The 22,610-nt window shown below is 29.6% G+C and overlaps 1 protein-coding gene across 2 annotated transcripts in view; it reads left to right on the top strand.

Annotated features, from left to right (window-relative positions):
• Positions 1–605: 605 nt before the first annotated feature.
• LOC126760444 (1-phosphatidylinositol 4,5-bisphosphate phosphodiesterase) overlaps positions 606–22,610 on the top strand; it is a 153,078-nt gene continuing 131,073 nt past the window's right edge. For both annotated transcript variants that reach the window (XM_050476079.1, XM_050476080.1), the window contains exons 1-2: positions 606–895; positions 13,474–14,169. The gene's annotated coding sequence lies outside the window, so the exon portion shown is untranslated. The remainder of the gene's footprint in view (positions 896–13,473; positions 14,170–22,610) is intronic.

The raw sequence follows: 22,610 nt of genomic DNA, 5'->3' as shown, positions 1-22,610 counted from the left end.
GTTGCGAAAATATTTCAATGGCGCGACCAACAGCAACAGCAAAGAAGGTGTCTAATTAGGTGGCAGCTGCTTGAATGGAGCCAACGCGACGCGGCCGAAGAGGGGGAGCTGGAGCGCCAGCAGCAACAACTACGCTGTGCTCACGCGGCGCAAAAGTAGACAAATAAAATAATGATTACGCAGGTAGCAATGCTATCAGTGGGAACGACAAAGCAACGGTAAATGCAACCCCCAGCACACCGCGCTCGCGCTCTCTCTCTCAGCAGCGCTCTTTTAATTTTATTAGTATTTTTTATCATTGCATTCGGCTTTGTAATGCTAGCTGCCCTTAGCACACCGCCTGCCGTCGCGGAGCTTTCGTCGCAGTGAGCGTGAAGCGCGAGCTTTTCGCTTTGCTGTGTTCTGCTTTCGCACAGCTCACAGCTCACAGACGCATAGTCGCTCGGCGCCAACGCAAGCGCCTTTTTACAGGCCAAAACAAAGTGCTCGCTGCAAGCAAACTCGCTCGTGCGCTGGTTCGTTGTTTGTTGCGTCTGTCGTTGTTTCGGCGAGTTGCTGTGCTTTAATTGCCAGCGACTTGGTGCTGAGTGTCGCGCTGAACGAAGGTTCAGTCTCTCAGCGTCGGCGGCCGTATGCGCAGCAGCAGCAGCGCGCAAAAATCGGAATCGAAAATTTCTAGTTTCTGTCTGGTACACACAGTCAAGACAGGCTGTTAAATCGAGAAAGTGTTGGAAAAGTGGCAAATAAATTGCAGGAAATGTGGCAAAATTGAAATCGTCTATCTTACAAGTTGTGCAAAATCATTTTCAAACGGTAAACGTGCGAATTTGTGCAACGAAAATGTCAAGTTTTGTGTGAAATCTCAATTTACTTCAGCAGTTGCGGCGTTTATGGGGTAAATATTGCAGTGCACTATGTGAAAAAGTACAAAAAATGCTAGAAAAAAACGTCGTGAATACTGTAAATACACATATACACGATTACACACACACACATACGCGTAGATATTTACATATATTCATACACAACGTATATGGTCTGTGCAGTGACGAAAGGCGAAATGTTTGCAAAATTTTCGCAAGGCAAAGGTGAAAATGTCTGTAGTTGTAAGCGTTCGTAGTCCTGTCACACACACATACACGCACACGTATATCCTATAAGCATGCATATATACACGTGCGCTGGCTCCTTGCAAGCACGCAGTCGAGTGTATGCGGCCGCTGGGCTGGCTGAAGAAATGTATACAAATATGGAATATGCACAAAACCCTACAAGCTGGCGAACAAATATGTGCGAAAATAAATAAAAAATTATTGAAAAAAGTTTAGCATTAAAAAATTACTAAATGAAAGCTAAAAAATGCATATAAATGACGATAAAAAGAAGAAATAAACAAAAAGAAAATAATATTAAAAAAATATAATAATAATTGAAAAAAATAATAAAGATTATTTAAAAAAAAATTTTAAAAATTAAAAAAAAAAAAAAAATATTAAAAAAATGAAATGATAAAAATGATTATTAATAATGAATTTAATATTAAAAAAATAAATAATAATAAAAATTATATTTATAAAAACAACAAAAAATTGAAGAAAATTAAATAATATTAAAAAAATTAAATAAAATTATTAAAAAATAAAAGTTTTAAAAAATATTTAAAAAAAATAAGGATTAAAATAAAAATAAAAAATTAACATTAAAGTAATAATGTTTAAAAAAAAAAAAAAAATAATAATAAAATTAGAAAATAATTATTAAAAAATATATAATAATAAATGTAAAAAAATAATAAAGATTAATTAAAAAAAAATTTTTTTTAAATTTAAAAAAAAAATTAAAAAAATGAAAAAAAAACATAAAATAATAAAAATGATTAGTAAAAATGAATTTAATATTAGAAAAATAAATATTAGTAGCAAAATTAAAGAAATATTAAAATTAAATTAAATAAAATATTAAGGAAAAATAAAAAAGTTTAAAAATATTTAGTAAAATATACATAAGGATTAAAGGTAAAGACCAGAAATAAAAAATAAACATTAAAGGTAAAAATAATGTTAAAAAATTTGTTCTTGAAAAATATTTAAAAAAAATGTTTGAAAAATATTCAAAAAAATTAATATTTTTTATAAGTAGGTTATATAAAACTTTTTTTAAAAAATTTTTTTCAAATTAAATTAAATCAAAAAAAAAAAAACATTAAAAAAAAATCAAAATTTAAATATTTTCTTCGAACTTTTTGTTGTTACAAACATACATTATTAACAAAGAAATTTTGAAATTTTCGGCTATTGCTGGAGACTCCACGGAAAAGAGATGGATAACTCCTAACAGAATCAACTAAAGTGAAAAAATACGTGTTTTAGTTGAAACCTTAACTTAGAGCTTGGACGAAGGAAAAAAAAGAACTGAAAATTGGATTTTTGCAGTCATTTTGACATTTTTACAAAAAAAATAAAATTTCGGCGAAAATTTTGCGATCTTTTTTTTTCAAAAAGTTGTAATCGAAAGAAAACAAATTCTTCATCCAAGTTTTTAAGAATTGTATCTCAAAGACCTGTGTAACATATCATAAAGATCAGTTGTGTAGTTCTCGAGAAATATTGCCAACCGACTTCAAAAACACAGTTTCGAGAAAAACATGTTTAAAGATGGCGCACTTAGCCTAGCTAGCCTTGAGCGCACAAGTTCTCAAAGCTGTATCTTCGAAACTATTGCTCGGATCTGTTTGAAAATTCAGGACAATATTCTAGTGGCATTGTAGGCTTTAATAAGACATTAAAAAACGTCGATTTTTTTGAAACCTGTAAACCTATTTAACCCCTTAAAACGTTAGCCAGAGCATCGGAATTCAAGCAATTTTATATATAAAGTACATATACTCATACACTGACCGACTATTCGACATAAGGTTTGTTAGAAAAACGAAAATCATTATATGAAGTATATTGGAGTTGGGACTAGTAACAACCTAATTTTATCTATTAACTAATTCTTATCATGGCACATACTTAAATAATGTTCCTTGGGTTTCATTAAGCTATCTCAAATAAAATCAGCAATCATATGGAGTAAAGACAGATGTATTTTCGAAAATCCTGATGTTAGCTATATAGGGACTAGGTCAAGTCTCTGTCCCATTTTAGGCACAAAGGTACACTGTTGCAAGTAAAACACGCTCTGCACACTGTAACTGAAGTTCAATAGTATAAAGTCACTGGATAAATCATATTAGTATATAAGACTGATATTTTCACAAAGGCAAAAAGTTTCTGTCTGTATATAAGTATTTCAAGTACAACTATATATTTTGGGGTCAACATATTTTATATAGTAAACAGTAAGTTCGATAATTGATCAAAAATAAACTATAAACCATAAATTATTGAGACTTGATTAAGCGCTTTATTAAAACCTCAAAAGTAATTTTTTGGCATATTTTTCATAAAGTTCGATGGAATTCCAAATGGTGCTCCAAGGGCTAATAAAATTTATTATGTTATATAGTTTTTTTTCTGCATATAATTTCAAATAATCTTGAATTTGATAGTCTTAAAAATGCTTAGTCAGATACAGCTAGTTCAAATTTTAAATTTCGTATGATAATCCCATAAACCACCATCATTAATTCCCCCGTTTTTTCCTCAAAACATCCTTAATTAGAAGCCTTCTTGAATGCTTTTAATATTTCCAAAACCACATAAAGCTAAAAAAAAATAGACAATACTCTAAAACTCACACCTCGCCATCTGCAGTTTGTGTTTAAAAGCAAAAAAGTACACTCAAAATCCTTGCTAAGTCAAGCATACTTGTAGGCGTGCTTGCAAGCGCTTTGTAGTGGCGAAATAGCGAAAGTATTTTTGCAGCGCATTCAACGCCTCGTTTAAATTGTTTTTCTTTGCTTTCACTTTGTGTGCTATTTTTCCCGATTTTCATGTTAACAGCTGTTAGTGCTTGCATACTTTTAGGCGTTGTTTCAAGGATTGTTTCAATGCGCCGGATTGCTTTTATACTCACTACGATTTGTTGCAGTGAATTCTACGGTGAATATATAGTATACACGGGTGTAGTGAATTGAATACTGATATAATGATAGCATACATGCAGGCGTTGAGAGCGGAAAGGTGCTTTAAAACATACTAAAAGTTGGAAAATGAGAAAACTTGGCAAAATATATGCAGATTTGCAATAAATTTTCAACTACTGCATTAAACCGAGGAGATTTGCTTCTCAGCCTTTCATAAAAATTTTGATACAGCTAACTGTTATAAAAAGCTTAACCCGTATTTTTTGAACCCAAAATATATTAGGATTTAAAGGAATAGCTTTATTTTCATAAAATGTATTAATTTTCATAGCAAAAAATACAAAGTCTAAAATGACTTTTTTAGTGAGTTATAATTTGTTGTGAGCGAATCATTCACTTTCAACAAATTTTATAATTTTTAGTAAAAAAAAATATTTTCGTAATTTCAAACTGTTATACCAACTGTTATACAATAATATAATATTTAAATGTTCGCAATATTTCAATGAGAAGCTTGAAAAGGTATACTAAAATACACTTACGTAGAGTAAAACTGTTATACTTAACTTATGAGCTTATTAAAATTTTTATTTAAAAGTAAAAAACATTTTAAACTGTAATGAATAGAACAGGGTAGTGAATGAAACGAAGTTTGAAAATTTGTAAATATTTATGCAACGTTAGGACAGTTTGTATAACACTTTTGAACAGTATTTTCTGATTTTAAGTGAGTTGCATTTATCTGGTTAAGAATATCAGGCATTCATTAACATTACATAACAGTTCAGAAAATGATTTATAACAGTTTTTTATTACTATTTGCAATTTTTATTTCTAACAATTTGTATAACACTTTGTAACAGTATTTTTGCGTCAAGCTATTCAGTTTCGATAACAACAAAGTTTAATCGCTTACTACGTATATTATCATTTTTCAGATGTTTATAACGCGTTATAACAGTTTTTTTAAAACTTTATAGCAATTGTAGAACAATATTTGTTTCCAAGTTTTCAGTTTATAAGTGAAGTGAGTTAATAAGCTTATTATTATAATTTTTCAGCCATTTATAAAATTGTATAACAGTTTGTACAACACTTTTAAACAATATTTGTTTCAAACTTTTCAGTTTATAAGTGAATTGAGTGTATTTTCTTACTACTTTCTTTTCCAAGTGATTATAACACTTTAAAGCAGTTTGTACATATAACACTTTCGAACTATATTTTTTTTTTAATTTTCAGTTTATTAGTGAACTGAGTTTATTTGCTTACAATTATCACTGTTAAATTAATTATAACAGTTTGTATAACACTTTATAACAGTTATTTAAACACTATTTACGATGAAAACATAGATATTTCATGTTCTGATATTAATTTCTCAGATAAAAGTTATTTTTCTTCGCGCAAAATGAACTGTATAACACTTACATACATACATATGTACATGTACATATGTATGTATAAAATGAGCGAGATTTTTTATTGCACTAAGTATAAAATATACTGGGACATTTACGAATATTTTTTATTAGTTTGCACTTATACATATTTTAGTCACCGAAACTGTTTACAAGTCTATACTTATTTATATAACATTTATTTATAACACACACTAAAATTTTACTCCCACCGCCATAAAAGCCAATCGTTTGCGAATTGCAATTGCCCACCAATTTTCGATTGCACTATTGAAAATGCATGCTGATCGCCATGTGTCACTATTTTTCTAACATCTACAAACTTCCTGCCGCCCCTAATGCAGCAAGTAAAGTGTGAATTGTATATTGCTTTAGGCAAATGATCCATGCAGTGTTGCTACATGCTATACCAATATTTATTTATCCATTACAATAAATTTTTCTGATTTTTATTTTATTTTTTTGTTTTTGTGTTTGCTTTAACTGACTGCATGTTGATTTCCATGACTGAAACGAAAAGCTGCCGAAAATTTTATTGCATGGCAGATGCATTGTTGAATGAGGATGTTGGTTATACACATGAATGTGTGTATGTATTTATATCTGTAAATGTGTCTACTTACATATATACATACATAAGTCGAATTTTTCAAATATTTACTTTTGCATTTTTGAGTTAAATTAATAATCACAATAAAATTTCGCAAGCGCCTGCACATGATTGTAATATTACATGGGAATATTTTATACGAAATTTAGAAAATTTTTCGAAAAAAATTTAGTCTCTGCAAATTTTCGAAAAAAATTTTTTCTTAACATGGGAATTTTTTATACGTGATTTAAGAAAATTGTCAAAATTTTATCAAAAAAAAAATTCGAAAAATTTTCAAAAATGTTTCGAAAAAAAAATTCGAACAATTTTCAAAAAAAAGCATATGAATGTAATATTACGTGGTAACTTTTTATACGCAATTTAAGAACTTTTTTTTTTCCAAAATAAAAACACGAATATCAGTAAAAAAAAATAAATTTTTTTTTTTCGAAAAAACTTATTTCCGAGCAAAAATTAAATAAAATCCTTCCACGACAATTTCAAAATCAAAAACTGTAACTTCCACTGCTTCGTACTGACCACGCAAAAGCCATTACAATTCATCACAACGATCTAAGCAACCCACATAGTCAATCAGATCAGATCAGATTTTGGTCTACACACACACACATGTACAAACGTGCCCTTTAACTGTGAACCCAGGAAATGCACACAAATCAATTGATAGCCAAAGTTCGTCTCACATCGTATGAAAATTGAAATATGCAGCTGTTTCTGAGTGTAGGTGTGCGCGTGTGGTAGTAATTTCGTTGAAGACTACAGTAAACAACAACAAATTGATGGCAAACAAAGGACACAAAGACCACAGCAAACTGTGGAGCTAAGAAGCTGCAAGTATGGCTGAGCTGCCCAGCGGGCGTACAAAATGGCAGATTGATTGCCTAACAGACTGACTAACTGTGCTTCTTTGGCTGTATTGCTTTGAGTGTGCTTGTATGCATGTACATATATGTATATGTATGTATGTACTTATGTATGTGTGGTATTACTGTATGATACTGCGAGCGAGGAAATTGCATTTTGGGCAGAAAAAAATGCATCTAATTTTTAAACTGAGATAAAATAGTTAAGAAAGCATATTCTTCAATAACAAATGTGTATAACAGTTTTTATAATAAGTTTGGAACTACAAATTTCGGTATAAAAAAGCAAAAAGAAAAGTCACTTTCTGCAAGTCTCTGCAATTTATAAAAAAATAGCTAGAATAATAATACTAATTTTGGCATTTAAGCTGTAAAAGCAAATGGTTCTACATTAAAGTGTTATACTACAAATAGTGTTTTTACGAACTAGCTGAAAGGTTATTTTATGATATGTACTTACAAATTATAAATACATACATACAAGTGTAGAACAATTTTTTTTATGTAACGCATTTTTAGTTACGCTAACTGTTATACGCCTTAAAATAGTATTGGAAATATAGAAATATTAGACAAAAACAAAGAAATGTACAAATCGTTATAAATAACATTGAAGAGACTATTAAACTAACATAATAAAACTGTTATACACATTTCAAAATAAGCTTGTGGGTTCCTAAAATAATAAACGGTTGTATTGGCTGTTATACATACTGTTATATGCATTAAAAGAATACTTCGTAGGTTCGGAATATAATAAGTGGTAATAATAGTTGTTATACAAACTGTTATACACCTTGTTTAAATTTTTTTAGCATCTAAAATGTACACATACTTATGTACATATGTATGTATAATGTGTTATAAGAGCGATGAGCGTTTTTACTTTTAACTTCTTCTACTCCTTGTAAATCGCATTAGCTTTACCCATAAAAATGCAAACTGATAAGCTTTAAAGTAATTTGTACGTTTTATTTTCAATAAGACCCAACTTGCTTATATACATACATACATATTTTTAATAGTATTTAATGTGTATATTGTTATCAAAATGGTACGAAAAAACTGTTATACAAACTGTTATACATACAATAAAAGTGTTATACATCTTGTTTAAAACTTTTTTAGACATGTATAGCGTCTTATAAGAACTATCAGTCTATATGCCTTAAAATGTTTCTAACTTTTGTAAGTTATGTGTGCTCTCCCACAAAAATACAATTTAATAGGCTTGAAAGCTGTTTATGCTGTTCATTTTCATTATTATGCTCCATCTTGCTCAGCGACACATTTATAAAAATAAATATTATATAAACAAAGAAATTGTTGGAAAATGTAATAAAACAATGTTCGACTTTCTAAGAAGCTTTTAAATCAACTGTTATACAATATGTTCTACAAACTGTTATATGGATTATTAACAGCTTTTGTAGCCACCGGCATTAAAACTGTTTTACACTTTATATAAAACTGTTATACAAACTGTTATACACCTTGTTTAAAGCTTTCGTAGCATCCAAAACACACATTTATAATGTTATAAAAACTATGAACGCATCCGCCTTAAAATTTTTCTATTTATTTAAGTTATTATATGAGTTTTCCCACAAAAGTTTATGTTGCCAGGCTGTAAATCAGTTAGCAACTTTCATATTTATTATCAAGCTTCAACTTGCTTAGCGACACATTTGTGCCTATAATTAGTATTGACACTTTTATTGTTTACTTTCTAGTTCCATCTAATTTCTATGGGCGAGCAGTGTTCTATAAATACATACGATCTTTTGTATACAACTCAATTCACACTGTTGTCATAAATCTGTATTCAAACACCTTCCCGTGCCTTTCAACTTTTTACCTAAACTAAATTTACATAAATTTCAACACTCCTTCCTGTGGAGATCACTAAACCACCCACAAATAAAAAATGCTTATGTATGTATGTATAATAGTTCAGCGATCTCTTCACAGAAACAACAAATGAACGGGAGTGATCAAGGCAGTGTATGATGAGCACTGATCGATTGCCGCCGCTACATGATAAATAACCAAATTTTTGCATTTATTGCATTACTTTAACGATCACTGAACGCCGAACTTACATATTTACAAGTAGCGGGCCGCGCTCTGGGCAAAGATCGTGCAAGTGGTGATCGGCGCACATTTTTTCTACACCGCACAGCCGACAATAAACAATTTGCGCGCTGTTTTCGCTTTTCTATAAGTTTTTTTCTTTGAATACTTTTCAATTTAAATATTTTTGTTGTGTTGAAATGTATACAGAGAGCCGCGATCAGCCGAGCGTAGAGTACGAAGCAATATAGAAATAGAGCGCGCGTTACGTAGAGTGAAGAAGCTTGGAGGGGCTGAAAAAAAGCGATAACGAAGCAAAGATATGCACAAATACCGATAAAGCAGGAGCAAGAGCATGAGCGGGAGCGCGAGAGAGCGCATGGTGAGGCCAGGCGCACACAGTAATTTGGAGCAACGCTAAGTCATTTTGATTGATAGCTGGCAAAGCAATGCAAGGCAAGGCGAGCCGTGTCTGTTTAGGCAGCGGCAAGCTGCAGGTGGGAGCGTAGGCCTTGCGCCGCAGCCGGTGCCGGCGGTGGAGCGGAGCGGAGCGGGCGCAAGCGAGTGTAAATTATGCACTGTGTGTGCCGAAATGCGCGCATTATCATTAGAGGGGGGGCGAGAGGCGCTTGCGCTGAGTAATTGCCAGCGAATAGCTTGCATGCATAAATTGTTCTAACTTAGTTATTTATTTGTTTAATATTTATTTGTGTTTATAAATTCTTAGTACTCATTTTGCTTTTGTGTATGCAAAGCAGATGCGAAGATTTTGTGTGTGTCTGTGTGTTTTTTTTTAAGCATTATGCTCCTTTGCTGGGCTGTTGCTATATGAATTGTGTACTTTCGTTCGAAAGGTTGTATTTCGGGGATTTTTTTTGGGGAAAAAGTACTTTTTTTTAATAAATGTAATTTAGGTTACGAAAGAAGAAAAATAAACAAGAATTAGTTTTAAATAATATTTATTTAATAAAAAAAAAATTCTATAAAACTAAATAAAAAAATAAAATAGAAGAAACACATTTATAAAGTGATCGATTTCGAGGTTCCCTACTTCAACAAAAAAAAAACACAGAAAATTCAAATTTAATTAGAAATGTTTATTATCATTCGAAAAAACATGCTTTGGCATTTACGTACTTTTTAAATATTAACTCTTTCAAATGTTGGTCGCTGCTTAGTCTCGGTTGGTCCATCCGTTGAGTTCAATTTTCGATGACTCGTTCGAGCATTTCGACTGGTAACTGGCGACTGACACGCGTGATGTTTAGCTCCAAGTGCTGAATTGAAGCGGGATTGTCCACATATTCTTCAGACTAAGCATTTACCCACAAGCAAAAGTCAAACTGTGTGACATCACACGATCTCGGTGGCCAATCGACCGACCCAAAACGCGAAATTAACTGCTCACCGAAGTGTTCTCTCAATAAATCCCTTGATTGATGCGATGTGTGGAAAGTGGCGCCGTCTTGTTGAAACCAAATGTCGCCGAGATCACGATTAATTATTGGCATCCAAAAGTTGGTTATCATGGCACGATGGTCGCCATTGACGGTTACGTTCTCACCGGCATCATTTTTGAAGATATATAGACTGATGATTCTACCGGCTTACTAACCACACCAAATCGTTGTTTTTTTTTTGAATGAAATGGCTGCTTGAAACTCTTCAGGTTGCTTTTTGCGCCAAATGCAGCAACTTTGCTTGTTTACATACCCACTGAGCCAGAAATGGGCCTCAGCGCTAAACAAAATTTGGCTTGAAAACGTCGGATCTCCTTGAAACTTTTCAAGTGTCTATAGAGCGAAGCGGCGTTACTTAAGAAGATCGAGCGGCTTCAGTACTTGCACAAGCTGAATTTTGTATGTTCTCATTTTAAGAACTCGACCTAAAAGTTGCTGGGAACGACGCAGAATCGACTCTCCACGGACGGTCTTTGTGTACACTCTCAGCTACGGCTGTTATACATAATATTTTCTTCACTGCGTGCTGAACGTGGTCTATTCGGGCGAATATTATCCTATAATGAATGTTGGGTCTCAAGATGGGTGATGGCGTTGCGAATTGTACGCTCAGTAGACCGGTTATGTTTCTAATTTCTTTCATTCTTTACAGAACGTGAATTTTCGTAATAAAGTTGAACGATTTGTAAACATTGTTCAGGCAAACAAATAATTTCATTGAAAAATTTAAACATTAATACTTGATTAATTTTTGTTCAACCAAAGCGGATTTGGAATTCTTTTTAACAGATTTACAATTCTTTCTAACACAATAACAAACAAAAAAACAAATTCCTTAACTTTATAATTAAAATCCACAATATTTACATTTCTTGCGAAGTAATCAAACAAGAAAATATTTCCTCGCTGTTAAAAATACTGAGAGTCTCTACATTGCTTAGGGAAAACACGCCAAGATAACGCAGTTGTGCAAGAAGAACAGCAACAACAACTAGTTAAAGTAATAGCAACAACAGCAAAAATGATACGTACAACAACAGCAAAAATAATATGAACAACAACAGCAAAAATATAACAAACAAAAACAACAACAATAAGCAAAATCACCAAATGATAGCAAACAATGTCTGTGTGTAATGAGATTAAGTGGAGCAAAAATTTCAATAGTAAAAAATAACAGCAACAAAAACAGAGGCGGTGTAGTGAAACAAGAAATTTTAATTTATTTGGCATATATTGCATACAAACAAATGTTATATGTATGTATATGTACATATATGCAAAAACGAAAACGTTTCGATATACAAATAACTATATAATAATATACATATACATATATATAGTATATTCACATAATAATATATACATACGTACATATGTATGTTTGTATGTTCGTGATAAAATTGGGAAAAAAGTGTAACAACTTCAAAGACGATAGCGATATGAGCGAGAGTAGCGCAGCGTAATAAAACAAGCAATTTAAAGTAACAACAACAAACCAAACAATTACGTCTACTAAATGACTGTTATGTGCAGTGGCGTGCGGGCAGAGGAAACAATTTTTAGAGTCGGGAAGTCAAAGAAAATTTAATAGAAGAAGTATATGTATGTAAGGGGCAGAAAGCAGTTTTCTGTTATAATAATCGAGATTTCAATCAACAATTGTTTGGGGAAAATTTTTAAAGTAGAAAATTGCTTTCTTTGAAGGTGAAAGCTTCTCCTTCATTCGAGTTTTTTTATAACGACAAAAAAAGATCGAAAAACTGTTAGACACGATTATGAGCTGATAAAAAACTGTTATACTACTATAAAAGTGTTATACTGTTCTAAAAACTGTTATACTTCTTTATTTTTTGTTACAAAAGCCATAAACAATGCTTTGGTATTAAAAATTAACATTTAGAATTCACATTAAAAATATCTGGTAATATACATTTCGAAACCAATATTAGAGTATCAAAATTATGAAAACATTATGAAAAAACTTACTTTAAATGTTTTTAATGCTCCCAAATTACTTTTGAGCATAAAAGGCTCCCAAAATATCAAAAATATAAGTTTAGGGTACAAGAAAACACTGTTATAAACTGTTATACTTTAATAAAAGCTGTCATAGTGGATTTTTTCTTTGTTCAGAAAACTCTATAATAACGCTAGTGCTATTGAAATGAGCTTATTTGTGTTAATTTATTATAAAACTGTTATATTGGTAGAAAAACTAAGCAATTTTTACATTAAAGACTTCTTTGAAAGTTTACGCAACATTAAAAATTATTTCGCAGCTTTCATAGCTCATTTTCTAACAAAACAAAATTTCCGGTACTAATCAAGGCTTTTTTCTAAACTGTTATACTCTCAGGAAAACTGTTATACCACGTTTTTTTGTGTTCAAACAACCATATGAGCGATTATATAAAAATGATTTTATGTTACATAAAACAAACTAAATTATGCATTTCATAACTGTTATAAAACCAACATATGTATGTATAACGTAATCAATTTGGTTAAAATGCTTTAAATTTGCATAAAATTTATTTTTATGTGATGTATAATTAACAAGCATTTTAAAATAAAATCTCATAACTGTTATATAAACTGTTATACCAGCTACCAGAAATTTTTGTTAAATTGCATTTAATTTACAACAATTTATTTTATGTTTTGTATAATTAACAAGCATGTTAAAATAAAATTTCATAACTGTTATACAAACTGTTATACCAGATACCAGGAACTTTTGTTCAAATGTATTTCATTTACAACAAAATGCATTTATAAACAGTTTTTTTAAATTAAAAATGTATACCCCTCCAAGCACCGCCACCACTGCCTTGGCCAAATACTTGTGGTCGCTAAACATTCAGCTTTTCGTCATCGAACGCGGAAATTTTATCAAGATTCAGAAACCGCGTGGCTGACTATATACGCGCATTACACTTTTGATATGTATTTAAGGTTGTATGCCAATTACTATTTTTATTGCTAATACAGTTTACTATAATATTTGCAGCTTTACATCACGCTTCGGCAACCAGACGGAGACACGCAAGCAATTGAATTAATAAAAGTGCAGCTAATTGAAGTGCAAAATAGTAGCGGCGACAAGTGAATAAGTGAGTAATAAATAAGTGGCAGATAAGCAAACAAAAATATTAAAAAATCCCACCAAAGAATGTTATAATTAAAAGTAAAAGTGGTGGAAAACCTGGAAATATTGAAAATCGCATGAAAGTGTTTACCGTGGAAATTAGCTAAAGTTGACAAATATTTTGCAAGATTTAAAAATTTGCATTATAAAAAATACTAAAAATTAAAAATAATTAATAATAATTTAAATTATACTCCAAAATTAATTTTACTTAAAGTCAACTGCGTACTTTGCACGTGTGCGTTGGTAACGCCGGTTCATAGTCTCTCATTGTTGTTGTTTGGTTGGTAATTTGCAGCGCCTACGGCTGAACCGACAGCTGATGATGACAACCACAGTAACAACAACCAATTTAATATAATTGTAATAAAAAATAATGAAGAAGACGCAGAATTAACAGCACAAGGTGGTAATAAAGTAGTGTAAAGTGGAGTCTAAGGTTAATGATAAAAATAAAACGTGCAGCAAACCTCGAAACAAGTGTGGTGAAGTGAACAAAATTAAATAGAAAACGACAAGAAGAAGCAGCAACTGACGCATTTCGGCGTAGATAAAAGGGTGAGTAAGTCAATTATAAAAACTGTTTAATAAAAGCATGAATTTATAAGAAGCTAATACACTTACATAGTTCGTTAGGGGCACGCTTTATAGGTTTTTGGTGCAGATATTTGCTCGTTTTGTACTCGCTCGTTTATAAAAATTTACTTTTAAAACTGAGCGCATGCATTCGTAAGAATTGGTGGCAAATAGTGTGATAATTTCAATACGCTCTGATTATGATTCTCAAAAATATTAATGTTCTTAAAGCTATTAACTCAGTGACTAAAATTTTTTAGCGCATGACAAAAGTGTTATAAAAACTGTTATACAGTCATTAAACACAGTATTGTACATTTTAAAAAGTTTATATGAAACCTATAGATTTTAGAACAGCTTTCGATAAATTTTTGAAACTGTTATACTGCTAAATTAACTGTTATACTGATACAAAAAACGTTACATTAACTTAAAAATATAAAAAAAAACAATTTTTCTTCAAACGTGCTAACGAATTAAAAATGTAGGTAACAAAAGTGTTATAAAACTGTTATGCAAGCAATAATGTGTCAAGTTTTGCATTTTAAACAAATATTTGGGTGAAAATAATGCAGAAATAATTTTTTTAACGTTTTAAAAAACTGTTATACTGTTATAAAAAGAGTTATATTAAAATAAAAACTGTTATACTGTTATAAAATGGTTATACTTGTATCAAATATTGTCACAAATGAACTGAAACTAACGGTGGATTTAATGAGGGATTAGGAGAAAATTTGATAAGTAATGCAGAATTCCTAAGGCAAAAAATTATACCAAAAAGGTTGAGCACTACATTGACCCAATTAATAAAGTTGGTCTTATAAGTTGGAGATTTAATTATTTGAATATTTTTAGAAGGAACACGTAAAGCCATTGAGGTGTAGTTATGGGAGAGTTCACTAATTTGTGAAGTAGAAAACGAAATATTTTTCTTTTGATGGGTCTCAAAAAACTACTGAAGAGTGCTACTAAAAATGAGCAAGAAAACGATTCATACTTAGTTGGCAGAATTTAAATCTATAGTCAAAATCGAACATTGTAAACTTTGTGCTTTTTATTAGAGCATTTGAGCTTTTACATGAATTTTTCACACCAGCAAACTTTGTAAGATATTTTAGAGACTTTTGTGAACTTTCATGCGTGCTGGCTCAATTTAGAAACCTTTTTTTGAAAGCTTTTCACCTTTTTCACACTATAATGCTCTTTGTGAGCGTTTATTAGAAAATGCTGAGAATTCAGCTTTCACTGAAATGTTTTCTCACTATTAAAGCTTCTTAGAGTTTTTTACAGAGCTTCTGAGCTTTCACTTTAACTTCTTTTTAATCACTTTTGCATTATAACTTTTGCTAGCGACTCCTGTGATTTTTTTTCAAATATTTATTTATAAATTTATTTTTGAAAGCTTTACAGCTTTTTCACAATATAAGCTTCTCTGTGAGTGTTAGTTAGAAATTGCTGCACTTTTTATGAAAACTTTGAGCTTTCATTAAAATGTTTTCTCACTAATAAAGCTTCAAAGAGCTTTTTACAGAGCTTTTGAGCTTTCACTTCAGCTGCTTTTAAATCTCTTTTACATTCATAGGTTTTGCTATCGGCTCCGGAGTATTTTCTTTTGGAAAGATTTCTTTTTAAATTTAATTTACGGATTTCTAGATCTACAATTAGGAACAGCTTTCATGGTTGGTAAACCACGGACCTACTTCTTGTAAGAATATGTGGCGTCTTTTTTGAAATGCCATATACATAGAAACAAACACGAAATGATTGCGTTAATGACATTCTTGACACTATACGGAAAAGTTTTGTGATTTTGAATTTTCAGTGAAATTTTTTGAGGATAAGAATGTTAAGCATGATCTTATCTCAGGTACAGTAAAGTTGATTTTTTGTGAAGTGTAGCGTAGCTTTCTCATTTGACCTGTATATATTGTCTTTTCTGTAACTTACAACTTTTGAAATTTGCTAAGGCGCCTAAAAATACACTAATGTAACTGTCAGTAGCTGTTGTTGTGGAGCTTCGTTGTTGAAAAAATCTTCAATTTCAATTTGAACAAAGCCATGTTTACACAAACTTAGTTTATTGTTTATTTACACGCTACTTTTATGCAAACAATGTCTATGAAAATGCTAACAAAACAAATAAGACAAATAAACTAATAAAACGAATGGTCAGAGGATCGTGGATCGGGGCGTAGAAGTCTAAAACAACTAAACTGTCAACTAAAACCAGCTAAAAAAAGGAAAAACGCCTCAAGCTAACTGACGGAATGTTGAAACAAAACATACTGACACACACACACACACATGTACAAAGCTGCTTTAAGTGGCTGCATGAGTGTGGTGTTCGCGTGAGTCAGTAAATTGGTGAATGAGTGCCTACGAAATGTCTTCGGCCACAGGCAATATGAGCGCAACTGTCAGCAATGCTTTGCCGCTTTGATGGCTGCGCTGACATTTGTTGAATGGTGACGTTTGCCAGCAAATTGTTTTGCATTTGCTGGTTATTTATTAACGGCGTTTTTTTTTGATTATTTTTTATTAATTTTTTTTTTTTCGTCTTATTTGATTTTTTCTCTTATTTTGTAACTTTTTTTAAATTTTATTAATATTTTTTTTTATTTATTATTATTTTTTCTTTTTTTATTTTATTTTTTTTTTATTTTTTGTTTTTGAATATCCTCTTATTTTGTTTCACAAGTTTTATGTTGACTTTGTGCTTCTTGTTGTTAAACGCCACGTTGACGGACGTTCGCGTAAATGAGTCTGACAGCAGATGGCCAAGTGAAATGACATTAAATGAAATGCTACATCCATGCCAACATATTGCAAAGCAAACGGTCAATGTGCAAAATATTTAGTACAGAGAAATAAAGCAAAATAATTGAGTGGAATATTTGAGGAATTCCAAGAAATGTACACGTTAGACACATTACATGAATATTGCTACAAAAAAAAAATATAAAAGTAAAAAAAAAATTAATAAAGAAATGGGATTAATTGAAATAAAAATAATAGAAAAATTTAAATTAATAAGATTAAAAATAATAATTAAAATATATATAAAAAAAATAAAATTATAAAAAAATGAAATAAATATAAAATAAAATAAACAACATAATATAATATAAAAAGAATTAAAAACAAAAAAGATATAAAAATAGCTTCAAATTATATAAAAATATGCGCTAACAATTACAAAAAATAACAAAAAAAATTTAAAAATTAAAAAAATACATAAAATTAAAAAAATACATTAAATGAAAATAAATATTAATGCCCATAAATATTAAATTAAAAAAAAAATAAAAATTATAATAAATAATACAAAAATAAAAATAAAAAAAACAATGTTTAACACGTATTTATAAAAACAAATTATAAAGTAAAAAAATACATTAAACGAAAATAAATAATAATAAATATTACTGCGCATAAATATTAAATAAAAAATATAAAAATAGAAATTATATTAAATAACAATAAAAAACATTAAAATACCTTAATACTTAATATAAATAAATAATAAAAATATTATAACAAAAATATAAAAACTTTGAAAATGTTAATAAACAAACTAATTAAATTTAATTAAAATAAGAAAGACATAATAAACAAAAATTTTAACAATTTTTTTTCGAAGAGAATTAAAAAAAATTAAATGCTGTATATACATACATGAATAGAAATATAGTAGAAATTGGTAAACAAAACTAAATAAAAAAATATTAAACAAAAAAATAATAAAAAAAAATATTAAACAAAAAAATAATTAAAAAATGATAATGAAAAAGCTATACACGAATTAAAAAATTGCTTACTTAAAAAAATTTTGAAACAATAAAATTTAAAACAAATAAAATAAAAAAAAATTAATTAAAATAAAAAAGTAAAAAGGGCTAAAATCGGGTGTCAAAAAATTTTATACTCGCATGAATAAAAATATTGCAATCAAAATTTTTGAAAATTAAAAAAAAAAACTAATAAGAATTAAAAAAAATTAATAAAAGAGGATATTAAATATTTTTCAAAACATGAAATGAAAAAATTTTATAAATTAGTAAAAATTTAAAAATCCGCTATAAAGAGCAAAATAAAATAAAACAAACAAAAAATATTTCTTAAACTTCAAAATTAATACAAATTAAAAAGAAATAGAAGATAGAAATAAGAATTAAAAAAATAATAAAAAAGGTATTAAAAATTCAAAAAAAAACGTGAAACTAAAAAGAAAATTAAAATTTAATAAAATAATTATAAAAATAAAAATATAAAAAAATATAATGAAAAATAACGCAAAGAAATATTAATAAAAACATTTAATAAAATATAAAGAAAAAAATTGGTTTATCAAAAATTCAAAAAAAAAAAAAAATAAATAATAAAAGGAAATATTTTTTAAATAAATACAAATTAAATAAACTTTGGCAAAAGAATAATTTTTCAACGTGATTAATGCCACAAAAATGGAGTTGGTTAACAAAAAAACCTTTTCACGCTCTGTGCTTTAAGCTTCTTAAGCAAAATACAGCTAGGCACCCTAAAAACTCATTGAATTTAATATCGTCCACCTGTGTTTGCCTATAAAAGCAATTATTATTACTTAACAAGATTAATTTTTGCATAATTATAAATTTTTATTCAATTCCAACGAAAAGTTTTTGGCATACCAACAAGAATAAAATTAAACAGAATAATTATAAAAATACACTTCAATTTCAACTTTGAAATATATATCGGGTGATTTTTTTGAGGTTAGGATTTTCATGCATTAGTATTTGACAGATCAAATTTCAGACATGGTGTCAAAGAAAAAAGATGCTCAGTATGCTTTGACAAAATAGACTTACTAACGATTTCAACGCTTGCAAATCATTTAATTTTATTACCAAAATCACTTTCGGTTCGAAATGTGTTTCGCGTTTCCGTCCGATTTTGGTGGGACGTGGCAAACAATAATGCGATTTTGACCAAGTTTCGCACTCAGTTTACTTTATTGGAATAAACCAACCATCACGAATGCGTCAAACAGAAGAGAATATTGCGTCTGTTTCTGAGACGTGGCTGAAGACCGGACGAAATGTCGATTCGTCGCCGTTCGCAAATTGGGTTTGTGTATATATAACCCTAAGATTTTTAAAGTTTTAGGACTACAGCTCGTGAACAAAACTATAAAGCCGAACTCTCCTGCCAGCAACATTGTTGCGAGAATAAAAATAGATTAACTACAAATTTTGTTCACCGAAATTTTTTTGAATGGCTAAAAAAACAAAATATGTAAAAGTAAAATAAATCAAAAATAAAACAACAAAAAAAAATATAAAAAAATGTAATGAAAAATAAAGCAAAGAAATATTCATAAAAACATTTAATAAAACATAAAGAAAAAAATTGGTTTATCAAAAATTCAAAAAAAAAAAATAAATAATAAAAGGAAATATTTTTTAAATAAATAAAAATTAAATAAACTTTGGCAAAAAAATAATTTTTCAACGGGATTAATGCCACAAAAATGGAGTTGGTTAACAAAAAAACCTTTTCACGCTCTGTGCTTTAAGCTTCTTAAGCAAAATACAGCTAGGCACCCTAAAAACTCAATGAATTTAATATCGTCCACCTGTGTTTGCCTATAAAAGCAGTTATTATTACTTAACAAGATTAATTTTTGCATAATTATAAATTTTTATTCAATTCCAACGAAAAGTTTTTGGCATACCAACAAGAATAAAATTAAACAGAATAATTATAAAAATACACTTCAATTTCAACTTTGAAATACATATGTAGGCGTACATTAGCTTTCAAAATTCAAAATAATCGTTTTTCAGGCTACTTAGCACTTCACATTAAATTATTTTAATTTTATTTTTCGCTTTTGTCAGCCACTTAACTATTTCGTAAATACTTGAAAGGTAAAATGGTTGTTTTGTTTTGCTTTGCGGTAATTTTGAATTCTTTAGAAAATTGTTTACAAATATACATAAGTAAATGAATATAAGCTTAGAGGACAGTAGTGTTGCGCTATAGAATATATAGGACTTTTAAGAGCTTCGGAGCTTTTAGAAATTGGTTTCAGATTCATTGAGCTTTCGTTGAGATTTTCCGAATGCTTTTTTCTATCACAAATGCGTGCTATTTATGAAAGTTCTAAAGCTCTTGGGAATACTTGAAAGTTTAAAAGCTCACTGGAAATCATAAAAAACAAATTTTCAACAGTAAACAGATAAGTGGTAATGAGTTTTAGAAAGGTACTGAATTATCTTTTATACACTTTTATTTCAATACAGAATGGTAATTTAAAAGCTCATTAAAAATAATAAAAGCTTTGCCATTAGAAAAAAGAAAATCTACGAATTTTGAAAAGTTCACAACGGGAAAGATTGTCTATTAGGTGCCAGTTTTTCTTTTATATACTTTTATTTAAAAGTGTGATTTTTATCAAAGATTGAACGCTTTTTGAAAGCACAAAAGCTCTAAAGCTCCTGTAAAGGAATGAGAGTTATTAAAAATTTATAATTTTCAGTGAAATTTAATATTTTTTATTAATTTAGTGGAAAAATATGAAGAATGTTTGTTTCTAGATTTTTTCGAATTTACACTAAATCCATTATTATGAAGCAAATGATTATTTATTACACTTAAAATTCCAAAATTCGGTGCAAAATTATTCAACTACCATTAATTTCTCCCAAATACAGAAATTTTAATCATAAATATTCAACACAGCTACAACGAAAGTGGTAAATATACGACAGGGTATCAATTTAATCCAAAAACAATGTGGTTATTGCAATTTATTGTTCCGTTTTACTTGTTGTAATAGTTTTTGCTTCAAGAAAACAACGTCCCGAATATTCATCAACTCAATGCCCATGACATAATACCACACACAATAATTCATTTTACATATAGCGATATATTCGATAGGCGGATCCTATGGGGAAACAAATACAAAAGCACATGATAACGTGGACCACAAGGCGGCAAAATGAAAACAAATAGTAAAACAACAATATTTCGATAAAAACTTTTACTATTCAACCTTCACCAGCAAGCTATTGGTTATTTAAGGCACAAGGCAAATTTATTGCCTCCCCCATAAAGTGAAAAATATGGATTTCGGAACGGCAGTGATTACTAGTTACAGTTACTACGATTGGGCTGGGAAGGCGCTGTGGCAACTGTTGCCACTAGCCATAAAAGGCGTTGTTGCAAATAATGATTAAATGGCATAAACTTAAATTTATGGCGGCGACTCAGACAAAAAAAATTAAACGAAATAAAAAAGTATTGCTAATAGCAAAAACAAACATGACAACAAAAAAAAAAAAATTGAAAATAAATGTGTGACTTGCGGGCGAAACCTGACAAAGGCACTCAAACTGTCAAAGTCAGGCGGGAAAAAAACCCAAAAAAAAAACGGAAAAAAGGAAAAAAACGTTGAAAAACGCATGAGGGAATACTAAAGTGTTGGGGGTGTAAAACGCACAGCTGGTATGTGATGTGGAAAGTTTGCTTGTTTTTGTCAGCCAACAGCCACACTGTCAATAAAAGCTGTTGGCTACCGTTATTTGGTGAAATTGATGCGCATTTTATGATAATTTACGTATTTTTTGCGAGAATATGGAGAATTGATAAGCGTTTGTGAGAATAAGGAAAGTATGTATTTAAAAATGTCAAAAAAGGATAAATAAAGAGCTTTCATGAAAGCTTTCATTTACATTTTTTATATATTTGAAAATTTTACTTGCAATTTTAAACAAGTAATGATGATTAAATTAGCTTACTGTATTGAAAAAGCTCTTGAAAACAGTAAAACTTAGAAGCTTTTGAACTTAAATTTGAAATGCGAAACTTAGTTGATGTTTTATTGTAAAAGACAATTTTAAAATTATTACAGCATTAAAGTGAAAGATTTTATAAATACTGTTATAAAAAGCGTAAAAGCTTAATGTCTTACTAGCTTGAAAGCATTTACTTGAAATCTAAATAAAAAACTAACTGAAAGGTAAATATTGAACTGAGGTTTAAGGATATGAAAGCTTTGAACTGAATGGAACTGGTTATTTGTGAAAGCTTTTAAAACTTGTAAAGTGACTAACCTTGAGAAATTTTGTTAAAATTTGAAAAGCTCTAACTCGAAAGCTTTCACAATTTTCTAGAAGTCGTTAAAAAGTTTTTGCGATGCGAGAAATTTGTACAAGTTTGAAAGCTCTAAAATAAATTTATTCCAAGATATTTGCTGAAGTTAGTCTGAAACTTGAAATTTTTTATTGGATTACTCAAAAGTTTTTTAAAATACTGCCGTATTTTTTATCGCTCACCGAAAGTAACAAAGCTTTTATACAATTAGAAAATCCATAAGTATGAAAGCCTGAAAGCTCTAAGATAACTTTTGCTAAATCTGCACATATGCTAGAGTA

Source organism: Bactrocera neohumeralis, chromosome 5 (assembly GCF_024586455.1).
Source record: "Bactrocera neohumeralis isolate Rockhampton chromosome 5, APGP_CSIRO_Bneo_wtdbg2-racon-allhic-juicebox.fasta_v2, whole genome shotgun sequence".
In the NCBI taxonomy this organism is placed as follows: domain Eukaryota; kingdom Metazoa; phylum Arthropoda; class Insecta; order Diptera; family Tephritidae; genus Bactrocera; species Bactrocera neohumeralis.
Note: the sequence above shows the minus strand (reverse complement) of the source record. Positions and strands in the feature narration are given on the sequence as shown.